Source organism: Petaurus breviceps, unplaced genomic scaffold (assembly GCF_028583685.1).
Source record: "Petaurus breviceps papuanus isolate PSGF00001 unplaced genomic scaffold, PetGlider_PUasm1.0 90740, whole genome shotgun sequence".
Lineage (NCBI taxonomy): Eukaryota > Metazoa > Chordata > Mammalia > Diprotodontia > Petauridae > Petaurus > Petaurus breviceps.
Genome location: NW_027187330.1, coordinates 11,317,861 through 11,337,429, shown reverse-complemented (window position 1 = coordinate 11,337,429; position 19,569 = coordinate 11,317,861). Strand labels below are relative to the sequence as shown.

The 19,569-nt window shown below is 34.7% G+C and overlaps 1 pseudogene; it reads left to right on the top strand.

The window, feature by feature from the left end:
• Nucleotides 1–18,482: 18,482 nt before the first annotated feature.
• Nucleotides 18,483–19,335, top strand: LOC138145464 (nucleophosmin-like; annotated as a pseudogene).
• The last annotated feature ends 234 nt before the right edge of the window (nt 19,336–19,569 follow it).

Genomic DNA, 19,569 nt, shown 5'->3' with positions numbered 1-19,569 from the left:
AGGAAGGAAGGAAGGAAGGAAGGAAGGAAGGAAGGAAGGAATGGAGGGAGAGGACATATGGAAGGAGGGAAGAAGGTAAGAATGTAGAAAAGGAAGAGGAAGGAAAAGAGGAAGAAAAGTAGTAAGGAAGGAAGGAAGGAATGGAGGGAGAGGACATATGGAAGGAGGGAAGAAGGTAAGAATATAGAAAAGGAAGAGGAAGGAAAAGAGGAAGAAAAGTAGTAAGGAAGGAAGGAAGGAATGGAGGGAGAGGACATATGGAAGGAGGGAAGAAGGTAAGAATGTAGAAAAGGAAGAGGAAGAAAAGTAGTAAGGAAGGAAGAATGGAGGGAAGAAAGGAAGAATGGAGGGAAGGTAAAAAGGAGGGAGGGAAGGAATGAAGAAAGAAAGGAGAGAAGGAAAGAAAGCAGAAAAAGGAAAATATATCTGATATAAAGATGAAGAAGATAGATTGTGCAAGATAAAGGTGTGATATTGACATGTATTAACAATGATAGAATGCAGAAGAGTTTGATACAAAGAACTAAGAAATGGATAAAATTGTGTATCTGCTTCATGTAGACTGGACTGGATTACCTTTAAAGAGGCAGAGAGGCACTCCTTGAAATTTATCTGGTCAAGGACTAGGGTCTGAATTATTGATTTGATTTTCTTGTTCCTTGAGACATAAAAGGATCAGCCTAAGGGGAAGCAATGTTTTGGAAATTTTATTGGAATTCCTATTGACTTGTGGAGACCATGGTGAATGTGCAGGCAAAGAGTAAGAATGTTTTATTTGACTTTAATTGAGAATTGTATGTTTTTAATATTATATGTAAAGTAATTTGTTTCTCTTTCTCTTTTTTTTTTGGTGGGTCACACATGACTCATTTCAATCCAATGGAGAGTGTGAATCTTTGAAGTGGTTTGTTAGGCCTGATCTATAATAATAATGTTATTTCTGAGGAATAGTGGGTTGGACTCTCTTAGGAACAAAAAAACAGCAATTTACCTATATAGATTAACAGGTGCTGTCAGGGGAGAGATAATCCAGTTTGGGTCAGTAGAAGAGTAATAGTGGTGGTGGCTGGTGGCTCCTGATGTGTGATGAGGCAGCTATTTGTTAACCTCAGAAAAAGAATAACTCAGTTTATATTCTTTCTCTTATCATATATCCAAGATATACTCTTAAAACTACTATTGCCTGAAAAACACAGTGACTGTAATTTATTTGTTATGATTTAAACGTGCATAACTGATACTACTAAAAGGAGTATAGTATAGAGAAATATTATAGTATCTTGGGCAAAATACTGATGACCTTGGGGGCAAAATGTGTGTGTGTGTGTGTGTGTGTGTGTGTGTTTTATCACTGCTGCCACTGGAAGGTAAAGATTTTAGAAGAGGGAAAGAGAGGGAGGGAGAGAGACAGACAGACAGACAGACAGACAGACAGACAGAGACAGAGAGAGACAGAGACAGAGAGACAGAGAGACAGAGAGACAGAGAGAGAGAGACAGAGAGAGAGAGACAGAGAGAGACAGAGAGAGAGACAGAGAGAGACAGAGACAGAGAGAGAGACAGAGAGAGACAGAGAGAGAGACAGAGAGAGACAGAGACAGAGAGAGAGAGAGAGAGAGAGAGAGAGAGAGAGAGAGAGAGAGAGAGAGAGAGAGAGAGAGAGAGAGAGAGAGAGAGAGAGAGAGAGAGAGAGAGAGAGAGAGAGAGAGAGAGAGAGAGAGAGAGAGAGAGAGAGAGAGAGAGAGAGACAGAGAGAGAGAGACACAGAGAGAGAGAGAGAGATTTGGGAAGTGACCAGCTGACAAAGAAGATGCTATCTGTGACTGAGATTTGAATTTCTGGATCACAAAATATGGGAATGACAATCTCCTGTCCACTGATGGAATATATCTGATTGATGGGAAAAAACCACATTTGCCTGCAATTTTACAACTCTGCCCTTTTTTCTTTCAAAAAGTGTGGGGTTTTACTTAGAGAACCCTAGAGAATCAATGAAAATAACATAGCAGATGCGACTAATAGTTTCAGCAAAATAGCAAGATAGAGAATAAATCCTGAAAATTATCAGCCTCTTTGTCTATAACTAACAAAATCCAGGAGAAAAAAAGATAAGAAAAAATCCATTTAAGATAACAAAAACCATGAACTATCTGGTAATTAACCTACCAAGAAACATGCAGAATTTAAATAAATACAACTACACAGCATTTTTTTTTTTGCAGAAATAAGTGAAGAAGAATAATTGGAGAAATATTCAATATTTATCCTCAGGGTAAGCTAATAAATAAAGATACTCTCTGAATTACTCTATTGATTTAATGCTATACAATTAAATTACCAAAAGGATAGTTCATCCATTTCAATAGGAAAATAATAACAAAAATAATTTGGATGGGTGAAAGGTCAAAGAAGATGAGGAATCAGTTTTCCTAAAAGACATAAAAAACTATTAATCTCCACATGAAAAGGGTTTAAAATCGGGAAGAAAAAGAAAAATCCAAATTAAAACAACCCTTATGTATCACTATACACTATGGTTGCTGTGCTTGTTGTATTTCTTTGTCTTTTGTTCTCAAAGAGGACCAAAACTTCAGGAAAGTGATGCTGTCACTTTAAAGCGAATTGGATTTAAGTGAGGGGAAGATAGGGGAGTTGTGCAAAGTGATCAGTCTCATGCTATCACCTCATAAAGATTGGAGCAGCAAAGATTATTTTTTTTAAATCATTGGAAAAGCAATGGTAGTATAGGGATGGTCATTTACTGTGGGAGAAATTGTGCATTGTTTCCACAATTCTAGAAAACAGGCTGAGATTTTGAAATAAAAAACACTAATAATAAAAACTACTTAACTGTTCATCCTCTTTTAACCAGAAGTTTAACTATAGGTATTATATCTCAGGGAAATTATGAACCTTGAAAACTCACATGTACAATATCTGTGGCAGAATTGTTTGTGATAAAAAGCTGAAGAGAAAATATATTCCCACCCATAGGGGAATGTCTGAATGATTTATGGCACATGTAATTAAATCAAATGTTAATGTTCTGTTAAGGAATTATGAAGATGAAGAATTTAAAGAAACATGGGGATATGTGAATGATGAGATTCAAAGTAAACAGACAAAAAACAGCAATTGCAGATATTTAAAAATTAGGTCAACATTAGAACAAAAAAATCATCACTTTACAATTAATAGTCAATGTTAGCAATATATTGTTGGAAATAAAAGGCATCCCTTCTTTGGGTTTGTAATAGATAGTTGTTGTTTAAGGAGAGGGATTTACTTTGTGAAAGTGCTTGTTTTGATATTTCTTGGGAAGTTGCAGTTAGGTTAAATGCACACACACATAAGTGTGTGTGCATGTATGTATGTATATATGTATTTGTATATATACTTACATGCACACATATGCACAAACACCCAAATACATAAATATCCAAAAAATGTCCAAAACTGCAAAAGATAAAATATGAAAAGAATATACCTGTTTATAATACCTTATGTATGTGTGTATCTGAAATCTTGCAAATATAATTCAAAACATTTTAAATTAAGAAGGAAGATAGCAGAATATTACCTCCATATATTGATTAAAGTAGACACCATAGAGAACAACTAAAATGTAGAAAGGATAGCATTGAAGAAATTTGTGGGAAAAAATAGGACAAAATGAATTCAGCAGCATAAAATAATATACGCAAATGTAAAAAGTTTGATTAATGTCCAAGTTGAACTTGAGCTTTCTGGGCCACAAAATTCCAATTATAAAAAAAGTCACTGAGAACATCAAGCATGATTAATAAATTTATTAGGGATTCTCTAATTAATTGGGTCCAAACTCTTCCTCCCCATCAGGGACCTCTCCTCTTCCATGCTAGCTACTTTTTATACACTTATGAGAGCACTAAAAATGTAAGAAGGTGTTACAATTTACTGACTGGTCCATTCCAGAATTGGAGAAATTTTATGTTTGGCTAAGGAAAATGTCTATTAATCACAAATATTTTGTCAACAGGCCTTTCATGGGTTATGAGACCTTACCCATGTCATCAATTCCACGTCATCTCATAATGGGCTTTCCATAGATCATAAGACCCTTTCAACAATATCTCAGGACCTTCTATAAGTCATAAGGCCCTGCTATTTGACCAACAGTATCCTATGGTACAAGAAAGTTATAGGTTTGAAGGAAATGTCACTCGGGAGTGGAAAGTAATGATTTATAAGGTGTGTGGTGTATTGTACCAACAAATAAACCTTATTACAGTGGCGGGGGATGCAGTAGTTACATTCTTATTACATTCCTTTTTTTTCTTTTTTGAGTTCTTAGTATATCATTTTTCTTTAATTACATATAAAAACAATATTTAATATGTTTTTAAAACTGTGAGTTCCAAATTCTTTCTCATCTTCCCTTCCCTGGTCCCTCATTAAGAAGGCAAGCAATTTGATATAGGTTATACCTATGTAGTCATGCAAAAAATATTTCCTTGTTAGTCATGTTGTAAAAATAAAAGTAGACTGAGAAAAAGAAAGTAAAAAAAAAGAAAATAAAAACCTATTCTTTGATCTGTATTTAGATACTATCAGTTCTTTAGCTGGGGATGGATAATATTTTTCATCATAATTCCATCCTTCAGAGTTGTCTTGGATCATTATATTACTTATAATAGATAAATCATTCACACATGATCATCTTACAATATTTCTGTTACTTTGTACACAGAATATTTCACTTCACATCCGTTCATGTAAGTCTTTTTGGATTTTTCCAAGAGGATCCTGTTCATCATTTCTTAGAGGACAATAGTATTCCATCACAATCATATACCACAATTTGTTTAGTCATTCCCAAATTGATGGACATCCTCCCAATTACCACCAGAAAAGAGGGGCTATAAATATTTCCATACATATAGGCTCTTTTACTTTTACTTTCTTTTTGGATACAGACCTAGTAGTGGCACTACAAGGAAAAAAATGTATGTATGAATTTATAGCCCTTTGGGCACAGCTCCAACTTGTTCCAAAGAATATTTGAACACTTATTTCTATCAAAAACAATTGGAGTTTTCCTTATAATGATAATCAGCATCCATCTAAAGTCACAGGCAAGCTTATATGTAATGGGGATAAGCTGGAAGCATTTCCAATAAGATCAGGGATGAAACAAAGATGTCCATTAGCACCACTACTATACAAGAAAAGTACTAGAAAAGTTAGCTTTAGCAATAAGAGAAGAAAAAGAAATTGAAGGAATTAGGATAGGCAATGAAGAAATAAAGCTATTATTCTTTGCAGATGACATGTTGTTACACTTAGAAAATCCTTGACAATCAACTAAAAAACTACTTGAAATAATTAACAACTTTAGCAAAGTTAAATATATCCACACAAATCATTAACATTTCTATATATTACTAACAAAGTCCAACAGCAAGTGAAAGTCTAGAGATAATAATAAAAATGATGACAATAAATAAATAATATTTACATAGTGCTTCAAGATTTTCAAAGAACTTTATTAATGTTATCTCATTTAATCCTCATACATACTGGCTATATGACCCTGGGTGAGTAAGAAACATGATGTCCTCTAAGCAATTTGCAAAAGTTACAAGATATAGAGAAAGTCCCTAGTGTCATGATTTAGGGCTATGTGGCTTATAATGTGCTTTCCCTCAAAACCCATGTGAAGTTTATAATGAAAATGTTATCCCTCTTTTACAGAAGAAATAGAAGTGCAGAGTAACAGAATCAGGGACTATGTAATCCAGGCCTGATTCCAGGGCCAGTGCTTTATTTCCCCTGCCTCTTACATGAGTATAAAGATTTAAAAGAAATGTTTATTAAATCAGATAGGTGAAGTCTTAAACTGATAACAAGCCAATTGGAAGCTCAATGGGAATGTGGAGTAGTTGGTAACACACCTGCTTATCAATACCAAATTCATAATGGACCACTGTTGTGTTCTTGCCACATTAAAGTTTCAGCATAGGAAAACATTTGTTCACTAACTTTCATCTTTTGAAAGGAAATCTAATTAATTTTTTATTGCTGCATTCATTCCACAGATGTAATATTTGTTTAACTTTATGCAATAGGCAGCCCTAACAATAGGACTGTCATTCTGTTCAGTAAGTAGGGCATACATAATTTTGCACCTCATGAATACTCTGAAAAGGGACAAACAAAAGATCTGAACAAATACTACTCCAAAAGACTCAGATTGATCAATTGTTTTATTTTTTTTCTACTTGATTCTTTAATCACATGGGTAGCCTTATTCTCCTTTGAGCCCAGTCCTTTTTTTTTTTTAGATTGTTTCCTTCTGACAGATTATGAGGAGATAAAAAGAGCACTTCAGTTCTAATTAGAAAAGAGTATTTAGATGGATTTAGAAGACCGGGGTTTGAGTCTTATTCTGCTTCATTTTACCAACATAGCCTTGGCATGCTTTCTTCTGCATTTCAGTTAACCTTAAAAATGAAGTACTTCAGACTACTCAGATGGTAGTACTGAGGCAGCTAGATTGCAAGATAAATACAGCATTGAGTCTGGCTTCAGGAAGACCTGAATTCAAATCCCACCTCAGAAAGTTGATCCTGCAAAAGTCACTTAACTTTTGTTTGTCTCAGTTCAGTTTTCTTAAAAATAAATTGGGTAAAATAGCAGTGTCTACCACCCAGCGTTGTTGTGAAGATCAAGTGGTCTAATATTTGCAATGTGGTTCCTGATAGATATTTCTATTCTGTATTTACATTCATGTAAGAAGCAATGGAAAGAACATTGACCCTGGAATCAGGCCTGGATTACATAGTCCCCATTCTGTTATTCTGCTACTCTATTTCTTCTGTAAAAGAAGGATAACATTTGCATTCTAAAGTTCATGTGGATTTTTCGTGAAAACACATTATAAGCCATGCAGCCCTAAATGAATACTCTAGGGACTTTCTCTAAAGTTTTGAGAGTTTTGTAGAGCAAAAGAGGTTAAGTTACTTGTCCAGGGTCACATTGTTAGTGTGTGTGAGGCCTAAACATATAAACATTTCCTCCAATTACTTCAATGATCCCTTTTAATACTGAAATCCTCTAAGTCTATGATCCAATGTCATATGTTGGAGTACAGACTCTGCCATGTATTGGATATGTGATGTTGTGTGAATCAATTAATTCCTCAGTTTTGAAAAATAGAGGGTAATATTTTTGGCCTAAGTGCCCCACAGAGATATGTATGTGTGTGCACGCACGCACACACACACACACACACACACACACACACATATGGAGGGAGAGAGAGAGACAGAGACAGAGAGAGAAACTGGCACAATGGAAGGAGCACTGCATTGGAGTTAGTCGATTGGCTTTTAAATTCTGACTGTACCACTTCCTAGATATGGGGTAAGTCATTTATTCTCTATGCATCCCAATTTCCTTATCTCTACTGTAAAAAAGAAGGGTTTGAAGTGGTGGTCTCCTATCATTCCACCACTATCCCCACTCTAAATGTATGATCCAATGTTTAAAAAAATATTCTGTGAAGTACTTTGTAATTTACCATAAAGTACCATATAAGTTAACTATATCAAATATATACACACACATATGTGTGTACATATACATGTGCAAATATATACATACTGTGTTTCGTATATATTATTTATTATAAATAGAACCTATTAATGTTTCTGGAATAGAGATAAAAATATCAGAGAAAGAGTGGGAACAATCCAAAACAATTCCATTCCATGGGGCTCAGGATATTTAAGAATCTATTACATTAAAAGGTAAGCAATTACTGATGCCCTAGGTTTCCCTTGTGTTTGAAATGCCTGTCCCCTCTGTGCTGGGACAGAAAAATCAAAGGGAGTTCACTTGGTTTCCATTTATGTCCTCAATAAATTATTGTTATAAACACCTGTAACAGCATGTTATGTGAAATCTCTAAATTAATCCCTATGGTAAAATTGACCTGAAACAAAAAGCAGTAAAGAGCCAGAAGAGGTAAAGAAGGATCACATTATAGCATAAATCCTACATAGAGGGATTGCTAGGTACTCTCTTGCAGCTGTGTTAGGATAGAGGAGAATTTTCTGAATGAGCAGTGAGGAAAAATACTTGAAAATCCTACATTACATCAAAGATTCATCCCCCCCACACACACGGGAGTATACTCAAATTTGCAAGATGAATTATTATTGTAAATCCATGTCATTTGTGTTTTGTAACACTATATTCAAAAGCATTCCTTTTTCTTAATGTAAAGAATGTCAGGTCCTGTGTAAGGCATACCCTTCAATTGGGGCATGTTAAACAATCTGCAGTATATGATTGTAATGGAAAGTTACTGTGCTATAAGAAATGACAAACAGCATGATTTCAGAAAAACCTGGAAAGACCTACATGAATTGACAATGTTGTACACAGGAATAGCAATATTGTTAAGTGAAGAATTGAAAATGACTTAGGTTCTTAGCAATACAATGATCCAAGAAGATCTTAGAGGATTAATGATTAAGCCTCCAGAGATAAAAGTCCAGAGAAACAATTGGTATTGACTGAATACAGACTGAAGCATGTTATTTTTTTTACTTTATTTCTTCATTTTTTCTTTTATTTGAATCTTTTTTAACAAAATGACTTATAAGAAAATGTTTTACACAAAAAAGCTTAAAAAATTAGAGGAGTTATTGATATTCTGTAAGTATAATGACCTCCTATAAGATTACCTCTAGCAATCAATTTGTATAAGATAGAGATGTTGGGGGGGGGTGTAAGGGTGTTAGGGACATATATTTGGCAATATAATTAAAATGAAAAGAAGAGAACAATCAGAACTTAAAAAAACAAGAAGTTGCCACCTCCCTACCTATGTTAGTAGTAGAAATTAAAATGGAAGTGTTATGCAATCTAGAGCAAAGGCATCAAACTTGCTATGCCCAGCTGGCAGACTCCCTAATGGAATCTAAAATTGATTAAAATGTATTCAGGAAATATTTAACAAAATAAATTTAAAAATATTGTGACATAATTTGTTAATTTTTTTAAGTCAATATGCTAAAGTTTCCATTTGAGTTTGACGCCAATGATAAAGTCTCTTTCCTAGGAATTATCAACAACTTGGCTTCTTACTGGCAAAATTGGAGGAACAGCCTTATTCCATATCCCAGTCTTTCCCTTTCATTTTCTTCTGAAATGGAAATGATTATATAAATCCTCACATATTTATTTGTGTTATTTGTAGGCTTAAACATATGTCTAAATGAATATGTGCATGTGTGTATATGTGCATGTGTATAGTATATACCAATACATATGTGTATTTCTTTTGTTCTGTTTATGATTTCATTGTTATGGAGAGGCCAAATTATGGAAACTCATTCTGTTAACACACATTTATTACCAACAATTAATAGCTAGAGAGTGTTTTATGTGGGCTTTGAGAAGTTAGATGACTTACCCATGGTCAAGCTCTGTCATGGCAAGCAAATGAGTACTTAACACCTTTTTTCAGTTATTTAATTATTGAACACCTTTTTTCAGTTCAAGTGTATTTGAACCTTGCCAGTGATTATATCAAGTCTTTTTTAAGAAACAGAACGTGTGAATCCCACGGTGGGAGGGTCTTGCCAAAGACAGGAACAGGAAGGTTGTAAGATATGAGTGAACAGGGAGGAGCTAGAGACCATATAAAAAGCTGAGCACAGCTGAGACGGACCAGAGTTGAGAAGGGGAAAACATGTGATGTCCATCACTCAATTTGTCTATTCTGTCTGTGTTGATTTGTGTCTGTGATTCTTTGTATAGAAGCTCTGGGACCTTACTGGAAGCCCTAAAAGAGGATTTTCTTATTGTTTGTTTACAGAAGTCCTAGAGGAAGGTTTCAGAGGTCCTGCGACAATACTGTTGATTTGTATTAAGCTCTCAGACCTTGTTTGTGCATCTGTGTTGAGTTCTCAGACTTTGTGAATCTATGTTAATTTCACAGGCAGACAGTTATTTGATGATGGTGCCAACAACTTGTGCTAATGTTATTTTTCCTCCGTTAAGCTTTGTCTTCCCAGAAACAGAAACTGTGAAGGACTTGAGGTGTACTGATCACTGTGAGCTTCGATACAGAATGAGAACTGGATGAGGAGCTGAATGAGTAGCTGAGAGCTGCCTGCCTGTGAATCCAGGTGACAGTTGGGTAGATTCAGGCAAAAGCTGAACCCAAGAAGAGGAACCATGGAATCTGGGAGCCAGCCTCAAGCCAAGATGAAAAGACTTCTCCTTGGGTACTTACCGCTGACTGAGAAGATCATGATTTACTGTAGCCTAGGGGTGGGAGAACTTTGTACTTTGTACCTTGTATCCCTTAAGGATGATTGAGTTATGGATGATTAGAAACTAATCTCCAATCAAGAAGAAAGAAGACTTTTTGACTGAGAAATTGACAGTGTGACCTAGGGATGGGAAAACTTTGACATTTGTAGTTTGCATGCTTTCAGGAGAATTGCTCCTTAAGGATGATTGAGTTAAGGACTTACTGAATGTTATCTTTTGTTTAAAATTATGTAGCCACTTTAGTGATAAGCTGTTATATTATTGTGAATGCTGAACTTTGGTTTCTGTGAATGTTTTGCCTTAGTTTATTGCTGAATAAATAGAGAGTTCACTATACTGTGTGATCAGAACCTTAAAGCTATTCACTACAGCAGTCCTGTGGAGAGCTGCTTGTGCTTGGCTTTATAAGCTGCTAGTATATGTCACAGTCAGAAAGTAAACCTAGTTTGTACTAACTCCACAGTATGCTTTCTCTTTAAAGCTCCATATGTCGTGTTTCTTATGAAGTTTAGAGGAGAATACCAAAAGATTTTGTAGCCAAAAATATTCTAAAAACCAGAAAGCTTTTTGTTAATATTAGTATTGTTTGTTTTCCTCATCTGAAGGGATTAACAAAATTTCATGGTGCCAAATCATCCAAAAGATTGTGATGAATTCTGCTCTGGAGTCCAGAATCAAATGGTAGTTTCAAATTCCTATCTCCTTGTGACCTGAATAAAGAAACACATAAAGAAACACATAATAAATAGATATATAAATCTATACACAGGGAGATTATGATCATAGCCTTCTTACCAGTTGCTAGTATAGATCACTGTTGGTTTAGGGAGTCCTAGGTTCCTACTGCTGGACCTCAAAAACATGTCAAAACTCAATCCTTGGAACCCTAAATTTTATGAAGGCAGGGTCTGGGTTCTTTTTGTTTTCTTTTTTTTAATGCTTGTTTTATCTACTTGTTGTTTTAGTAATACCAAACTATATTAGAACTCTGGGGAAAAACTCTTTTCAAAGTTCAGATTTAGTTCATATCTAGAATCTTTCTAGGAATTAGAAAGATTCTAAAGGTAGAGTATAGATTAGCTGTAGGAGAGCCCATTCATTCCCTCCACATGAAAGGCTTACCACATACACACACACACACACACACACACACATCTACATATACCACACAGTTAGGAAGCACATAATGAGACTTCTGAGTAGCCATTTTAACTTCATCTCAAATTTTCATTTTCTGAACAACTTCCTTTAGTTTCATATATTTTGATAAGAGACAGGGAATGTTTTGGGGTCATCTTCCCATTAGCTGCCATCTTATTCTCCAAGAAGAATTATAATAGCTATTAAAAACACCTCCTGTCAATCAGTATTGACCAAGGAAACCAGGGTCTCCTGAACTTTTGAATGAACTAGGCTACTGTTAGCACTAAGAACATACAACTCAGTATTTCTTTCTATTTTTCTTGGATCAGGGAATGAATCACAAAGCAAAAGAGGAGCTTAAGCTTTGGAACCCATTCTTGGCATCATTTAGGCTTGTATAAATGCTTGTTGCCTTGTGGTGATCAGTATCATTGCTGTACAGGTGAAAGAAGAAGAAATTCTCCTCCCTTCCCTTCATAGGAAGTCCAAGGAATAAATTTAAAGTATTCCCATGTTCAACATGTCTACTAAAATCTACTAGGTGTGCTGTTCTTCCTGGTTCAGTGGCCAAACAACTTTGACATATGGCTTGAGAGGTAGGAGGGAAGAGGGAGAGGCTCAAAAAACTTTTGTATTTCCTTTAACCAAGGTACATTATCCATGTCAAACTCCATAGGATAAAAGGATAGGCTTCATTGGGAGTACCTCTATTGCACCTATAAAAATGAATATGAAAATAAATCTATATTTTGCCAACAACACATGAGATGTGTCTTCCCTTTTCTGCTTTTTTTTTCTTTTTGGAGAGTGAAAGGTAGGGCATTTGGGGTTAAGTGACTTAAGATCACACAGCTAGTTCTGTGTTAAGTGTCTGAGGCTGGATTTGACCTCAGGTCCTCCTAACCCCACAGCCAGTGCTCTATTCACTGTACCAACTAGCCACCCCCTGTTTTTATTTATTTGATTACAGATCAGTAATTAGCATACCTGATAAATTGATATTTCTAATTTGGGGAGTTAACTTATGGGTAATACTTAATGAATATTGTTTCCTGATTTTGAGAGTCAGACATTATGTGTATGGAAAAAGAGAATTCCTCAAAAGAAGTTTTGAGAAAAGAGATCTGCCAAAAGGATTGATCATCATGTTGATGACTAAAACCATATGAAGAAAAGTCAGGAGACCTGGATTCTGCCAACCCTCCATTATAACTGTTGTGAATTTCTCAGACAGTGAAGATTCCCGATGGTTGAGAAATATCCATTTGACAGTCTAACAAAAGGACTTTACTTCCCCTGACAATATAAAAAGGACAATGGGTTTTTTGATTATTTTATATTACTTGTATTTTTTTCGCATACTCTTTTGAATCTTTTGTGTCTTATGCAATTTCTTTGACTTTTTTAAAAATTTGTCCTATGTCAGAAATTCTTTTTAATTCATTTATGATGAGGATAAAAATTAAATGATATAAAATGTGACATTAAAGGTATAGAATGCTTATATGTTTTATTGTATTTTGTCTTCATGATGCCCATATTTAAAGAATGGCTTCAGGTCTTCATCATCCTGAATGAGAGGAGAGAATGTTATATCTATGTTAGGGAAATACCTGTTGGAAGACACAAGATATCATTTCACAACCACCATCAATGATGTAAATGATGATGAAGATGACTACAATGACAACGATGATGATGATGATGATGGTAATGATTACTGTGATGATGAGGATGATGATTACAATAACTAGCATTTGTGTAATATGGTAAGGTGTGCAAAGTGTGTTCGAAATATTATCTTGTTTGATCCTCACAACAATCGTGAGGTAGGTGCTATTATTCTCCCTATTTTGTGGATGAAAATATTGATACAGACAGAAGTGATTTGACCAGGTTCTTATAGTTAGTATCTAAGGTTCCATTTCAACTCAGGTCTTCTTTAAACCAAAGTCAGCATTCTACCCAGTGAACAACTAAGCTCTTTTTTCAAATTGTTAATACTGACCATGATTTGAATCAGTACTTATTATATGACATTTCTATTGCCATAAAAAGAACCATATCTGTTTTTTTGGTAATTTTTAAATGTTTTCAATATCTATTGTCCTTTGATTTTAAATTTTATGCTTATATTTTAGAAAAGTCTTAATATTTGAAGAAAATAATAAATAGGAATTATTTCAGCATTTGTACCTCAAACCTAGTAAATTCTAAGTCACATAGTAGGAACTCATTTTTTAATTAATTGCATTCCTTTTCCTTGGAAGAGGGTGCCTTGTTTTGTCATTTCAAGGATAAAGGGAAATCACAGCATGAAAATTCCCTTTACTGACACATAGCATACATTCATTTGTAACTCATCATCTTAGAGAGGTTATTAGTGGTAAGTTAAGTGACTTCTTCAGGTCACATACCTATCACATATCAAAGATAGGATTTGAATCTAGTTGTTCCTGCTTCCCAGACTGACCCATTATGCCCCATACCAAATTGTCTCTCTGCTCAATAACATGTTTATTATTACAGCTGATAACTGATTGATGGAACACAACTTTTACTCCTACTTAATAAAGTATTATTTCTAAAACTGAATTTCAGGATAGGAAGGCTAGTTTCTGCACATATAAATTTAGTTGATTCCGAAACAATGCACTAGGCTAGTAAGATTTATGTTCATTTGAAGATATATCCATAAAAAAGTTGGAGAGTGATTTGAATTCTTGCTAATTTTTGCCATACTCTGTATATTTTATTACAGATATTATCATCATTCAAATTGAATCCTTCCTTCTTAGAAACTGGAACCCTCCATCTTTCCAGAGAAGGCAAAGAAAGACATCCTCTGGCAGTAAGCAATGAAACCTGCAGGCACTTAGTGATTAGACACCAAAACAGTGAAGCAAATGCAGCTGCTGCTTGCTCTTGGGGGAGTGATTTACTCTTTTTCTCTGCTTGTAAAATCCAGGCAGCCTCTCTACAAAACACTTTTGGGTACTCCAAGACTCAGCCCTCCAGTCCTAGGGTACTTCAAAAAATGGTTTCCCAGTCACAGTATGACCATTAAAAAAAAAATGTTTTTGCGTGTCCTCTATAGAAAAGCTATTCACTAGGACATGAGCTCTAATTACCAGTTATAACTTGTGCCATGGATTACAATCTTGCTTACATCCTGATACATCAAGGCTTGCATGTAATTCCATAAGGCTTGTATTAAGGGGGAGGCTGTGCTTTATAAGCTGCAGTATAAAATCACTTGCCTTTGTCATTATTCTCTTCTCAATTTTGCCTTTGTTTTCCAGATACAGCAATTTTGAAATGTCTCATTGAAGCAGAAATTATGTACTCATTCTTGAGGCCCCAGTGAATATCATGAATTATAATTCTCTACATAATCTGCAACTGTATTTACTTATTTTTTGAATCTACATTTTGATGTATTCATAGCATTTTAGATCTGGGAGGAGCTTTAAAGGTCATCTTGCCCAATTCCCTCATTTTACTGATAAGGAAACTGAGGCCAAAAAATGTAAACTCCTAAATCCAATATTATAATAGTTAATATAGGATGGGGGAAACCCAAACCTAGGTACCCTGTCTTTTCTCATAAGATATTTGTTGCTCTTCTCATAATTTGAGCAAAATAAAAGTTAAAATATATATTTTTTTAAGATGGATGAGAGAAAACATATTAAGAAAAGTTTTCTCTTCTCTAAGTCACTTCCCCATTGAGGAATTCATTTTTCTTCTAAAAAATGCATCCTTAATCTCTAACCCCAACACTAAAAAATTACCATAATCTTTAAAGGGTGGGCAGCCAATGGAATCATTATGCTTGTACTCTTTGCTTCTGCCAGCTATTCCTAGTGATTAATTGTATTTGCATATGCAAATTAAAATGTTTTGCACTTATTTGCTTAAATATGTTTTTCATTAGGTAAATGAAATGCTTATTGGATATGATACAAGGCTAAAAGCAGAATATTGTCAAAACAAGACCCAGAATGAAATTTATTTTTTTTCTTTCCAAAGATGGTGACAGAACCATTTTTTTTAACTTCCTAGATTAGCATTGACTTCATAAGCTTTAATTGGAACAAAAAAAGACTGGGAATCCTAAGTTTCCTCTCTTACTTGGCTGAGATCTTTTAATATATCATATGTGGATTTTTTAAAACTTAACTTAGGGATCTTCATTATCAGGTGATTAGCCTCTTGAAGTTAAATGAGTTTTTTAAGGTCATATGGGTAATTAATTGAAAAACCACAATTCAAATTCTGGTTTTCTGACTCCAAGCTCATTGTTCATTTTATTATCCATCAATGTTTCTTCTTATCACTAAATTGATGCTAACTCAAAAAGACATACTTTTAGAAGTGAAAGAGACTCTCTAGTTCAACTTCCTCATTTTATACATGAGGAAACTAAAACCCAGAGAGGTTAAAATTACTTTTCCAGGTTCAAACAGTTTATGTTAGAAGTCAGATTTCATCCTTATGTCAAGTCTAGAATTCTATTGACCACATCATGTAGAAAGCAGACAAAAGAAGACTTGAAATAAGAACAGGACATGAATTTTAACAGTAGAAAGATGAGATATTAACCCTTAGGCCCAGTAAGATAATGTCCAAAATATTAAATAAATAACTTGTGAATACATAACAAAAAAATAGGCATCATGTAATTTTTAGTTCATATAGAACATTCCTGACTGCCCCATAAAAAAATTGGACTTTCCCTGTCTTTGAGAAAAAAGATCAGTGAGGGACCAACATGATGGGACTCTTTGATGAGTCAGTCAGTCTGCCTATGACCATTAGTGGTAGTCTTTTGGAATATGTAATGGAGGTAAAAAAAAGTAGCATCACTGGCCGCAGTTCAACAGAGGATATTTGTATGGTAGACTGCTGATGGCAATTTGATGTAATGAATGACTTTGCTTACTCAACATCATGCCTATTAGAAGGAACCCTTTGGAGAAGGTCCCTCAACTACATCTCCCTTCCTCTTCTCCCTTAAGGGTGTTGAACTGGTGATATGCTTTAACTCCCAAATTATCTTCCATTTTATCTACACTTATTACCTTACAGGTGGGCATTCTCCTCCTAAGTTCTATGTTATTTAGTTTTGTTATGAATTGTTTTATGGCCCTTGGAAGTACTTTTCCTTTACATAAATATCCATGATACAAGATGACTTATATTATGACATTTTGAGTCTATACTTAGGCCTGGACAGCTAAGGGAAACAGAAGAAGTAATTGACTAATTATAAATACATAGAACTAAAATAAACAAACAAAAAAGTCATAATGGGAATGAACCATGTCATGGTGATCAGATTTCAATATTATATGGGCCTCAGGCCCTATATGTGACTTCTATTAATATTCTTTCTTTTCAGTTTCTAAACAAGCAGGGGAAAAGAGTGATCCACATGGAACAAGGGGGTGTGTTGGAGTGCAATTTTTCTTTAAGCTAAAATGAGCTCTTTTTTATGCAGATTTAACCAACCAGATTTTGGAGCCCCATGAAAATGTTTAATTTCTGGTGCAAAGAGAGGGGTTGTGGAGTAGAGGCAGAGGCCAAAAGAAAAGATATATCTCTTGTTTGCCAAAAAATAATGAGTCCTCAGGTAACTTTGCTCCACAGTCATAGTCTCCATAGAGACCCCTAGTGATCATATACTCATAAATCTGAGTTTGTGTATATAGATCATCTGAGTTTTTCATTAGAGTTGAAGTATATTTTATTTTACCTTTTTTGAAAAGAAATGGATGTGTAATGTATTATTCTCTCTACAGAGAAAGACCTAGATTAAGGAATCATTCACAGGAGAGTAATTAGTGAGGAATATTTAATCCATTTATTTTTTTGTTTTTGTTTTTAACCCATAGTAGATATTCTTGACTGCATATCACATATATATTATTGTCATACAAATATTAAAACAGACTCAAGTTATAGTATTACAGGATTAAGAGGAGGAAGGTTCTTTATAATTAATCTCATACAATCTTCTCATTTAAAAGTAAGGAATATGATACCCAAAAAGATGAGGAAATTTACCAAAGATCACAAATTCATGTTTTATGATTCTAAAATCAATGCTACTTGCATTACTCTATGTCACTTCTACTAGACTTGTAGATTTTATATTTTGTAGATTCATTGTTTATTAAGGTTTTGATAAGGTATATCAAAATGGGTGGTTGATGAAGAAAAGATGGAGAAATATATTTGGGATGGCAAATGTTGGTATACTGTCAAACTAAAGGAAAGTCTCTGGTGCTATTCATTAGACTTCCATCTAGGTCTGATACTTTTTAACATTTTGTAAATGACTTGGATGAAGTATCTATAGCTAGTTGGATAGATCAGGATACAACATGTCTCAATGGCCTGGGGAAAAGCTGAAATTATTAATATTATATACTGGTATTTACAAGTAATTTTGTACTTGGATCAATTAAACCATTGATATGAATAGATATCCTTTAGGATAGACTATATCTCATCACACCAAGTCATCTTGTGTGATGAAAACAGTAATTTTAGTTGCCAGTAGAAGGAAAACCAAAGCCATCAGATCTAATAGCTTTCTAGCTGGCCATTTTCAGTTTTGTCCTTGATTTGACTTAATCTAATAAATAAATGAGAGAATAAATGACTGATAATGCAAATATACTAAAGTGTGAGATCTTCTAGGAGAGAAAAAATAAGCAATACCATTCAAAGATAACACAATCTCAATACCAGCACAATATAGTCATATTACATAGACAAGATGCATACCAACAATTTAAGAATTCTAGGGTTCTCAGAACATAACAAATAAAAAAACCTTGGATTGTATAATGCAAGATATAACACAAGAAAATTGTCCAGAATGCTTTTCTCAATCTGATTCTGTCCTGACTAGTGCCCTATGGAAACCACAGTCAATCTGTCCTTCCATCTTGTACCTCTCCTCTCTGGACTGCTTTGCTTTGCTCACTATCACTGTTCAAATGGAGGACTCAATGGATATGTATATGGAGCCCCCAGAATTTCCTCTTCAGTTGTAAACTAAAGGCTGACAAAGATCATAATTTTAAAGTAGATAATGATGAAAATGAGTACCAGAAATCCTTGAGAACTGTGAGTTTAGTATCTGGTGCAAACGATGGACTACATATTGTTGAAGCAGAGGCCCTGAACTATGAAGGCAATTCAATTAAATCAGCACTAGCATCTTAGAAATGTCTGTGTAGCCTACAATTTCTCTAGGTGGCTGTGAGATTATACTGTCAATAGTTTGGGGGTTGAAATGTGGTTTGAGGCCCATATATGTGAGTGACCAGCACTTAATGGCACTGGAAGAATATGCAGAGTCAGATGAAAAGGAAGATGATAAAAAACTCTGACAAGTGATCTGCTCTGGGAATAGTAGCAAGGTTCCACAGAAAAGGGTAAAAACTATCTGAAAAAGATGATTATGAAGAAGCTGCTCCTTCTGAAGATGATGATGATGATGATGACTCTGAAGATGAGGAAAGTGAATAAAGACCCCTCTAGTGAAGAAATCTGTCTGATACTTCAGTCCAAAAAATGCACAAAAATTAATCCACAATGGAAAAGCTTCAAGCCATGCACACTAAAATCACAGTGCAAGAAGCCTTCATAAAGCAGAACAAGATGCCCAAGATTCCCAAAGGACCCACTTCTCTAAAGGATATTAAAACACACATGTAGGAAAGCATTAAAAAGAGTGGTTCTCTCCCAAAAGTGGAAGGCACATTCATTAGCTACGTAAAGAATTGCTTCTGGATATATGATCAGGAGAATATTCATGATCACTGGCTGTGGAAGAAATCTCTTTAAGAAAATAAGTTTGTGATTCTTTGGGCTGTAACTAAGATGGTGGAGAAAAGCCAGGAAATTGACTGAATTCTCCCCAGTTTCCTTTGGGAAAAAATGTTCATTTAAGCCTCTAACCATATTTTGAAGCTATAGAAGCCACAAAAAATGAAGTGAAGCAATTTCCCAGCTTAAGGTAGCATAGAATGACTTCAGGAAAGGTATGTAAAAGGGTAAAAGGTGAATGCAGCCCAGCAC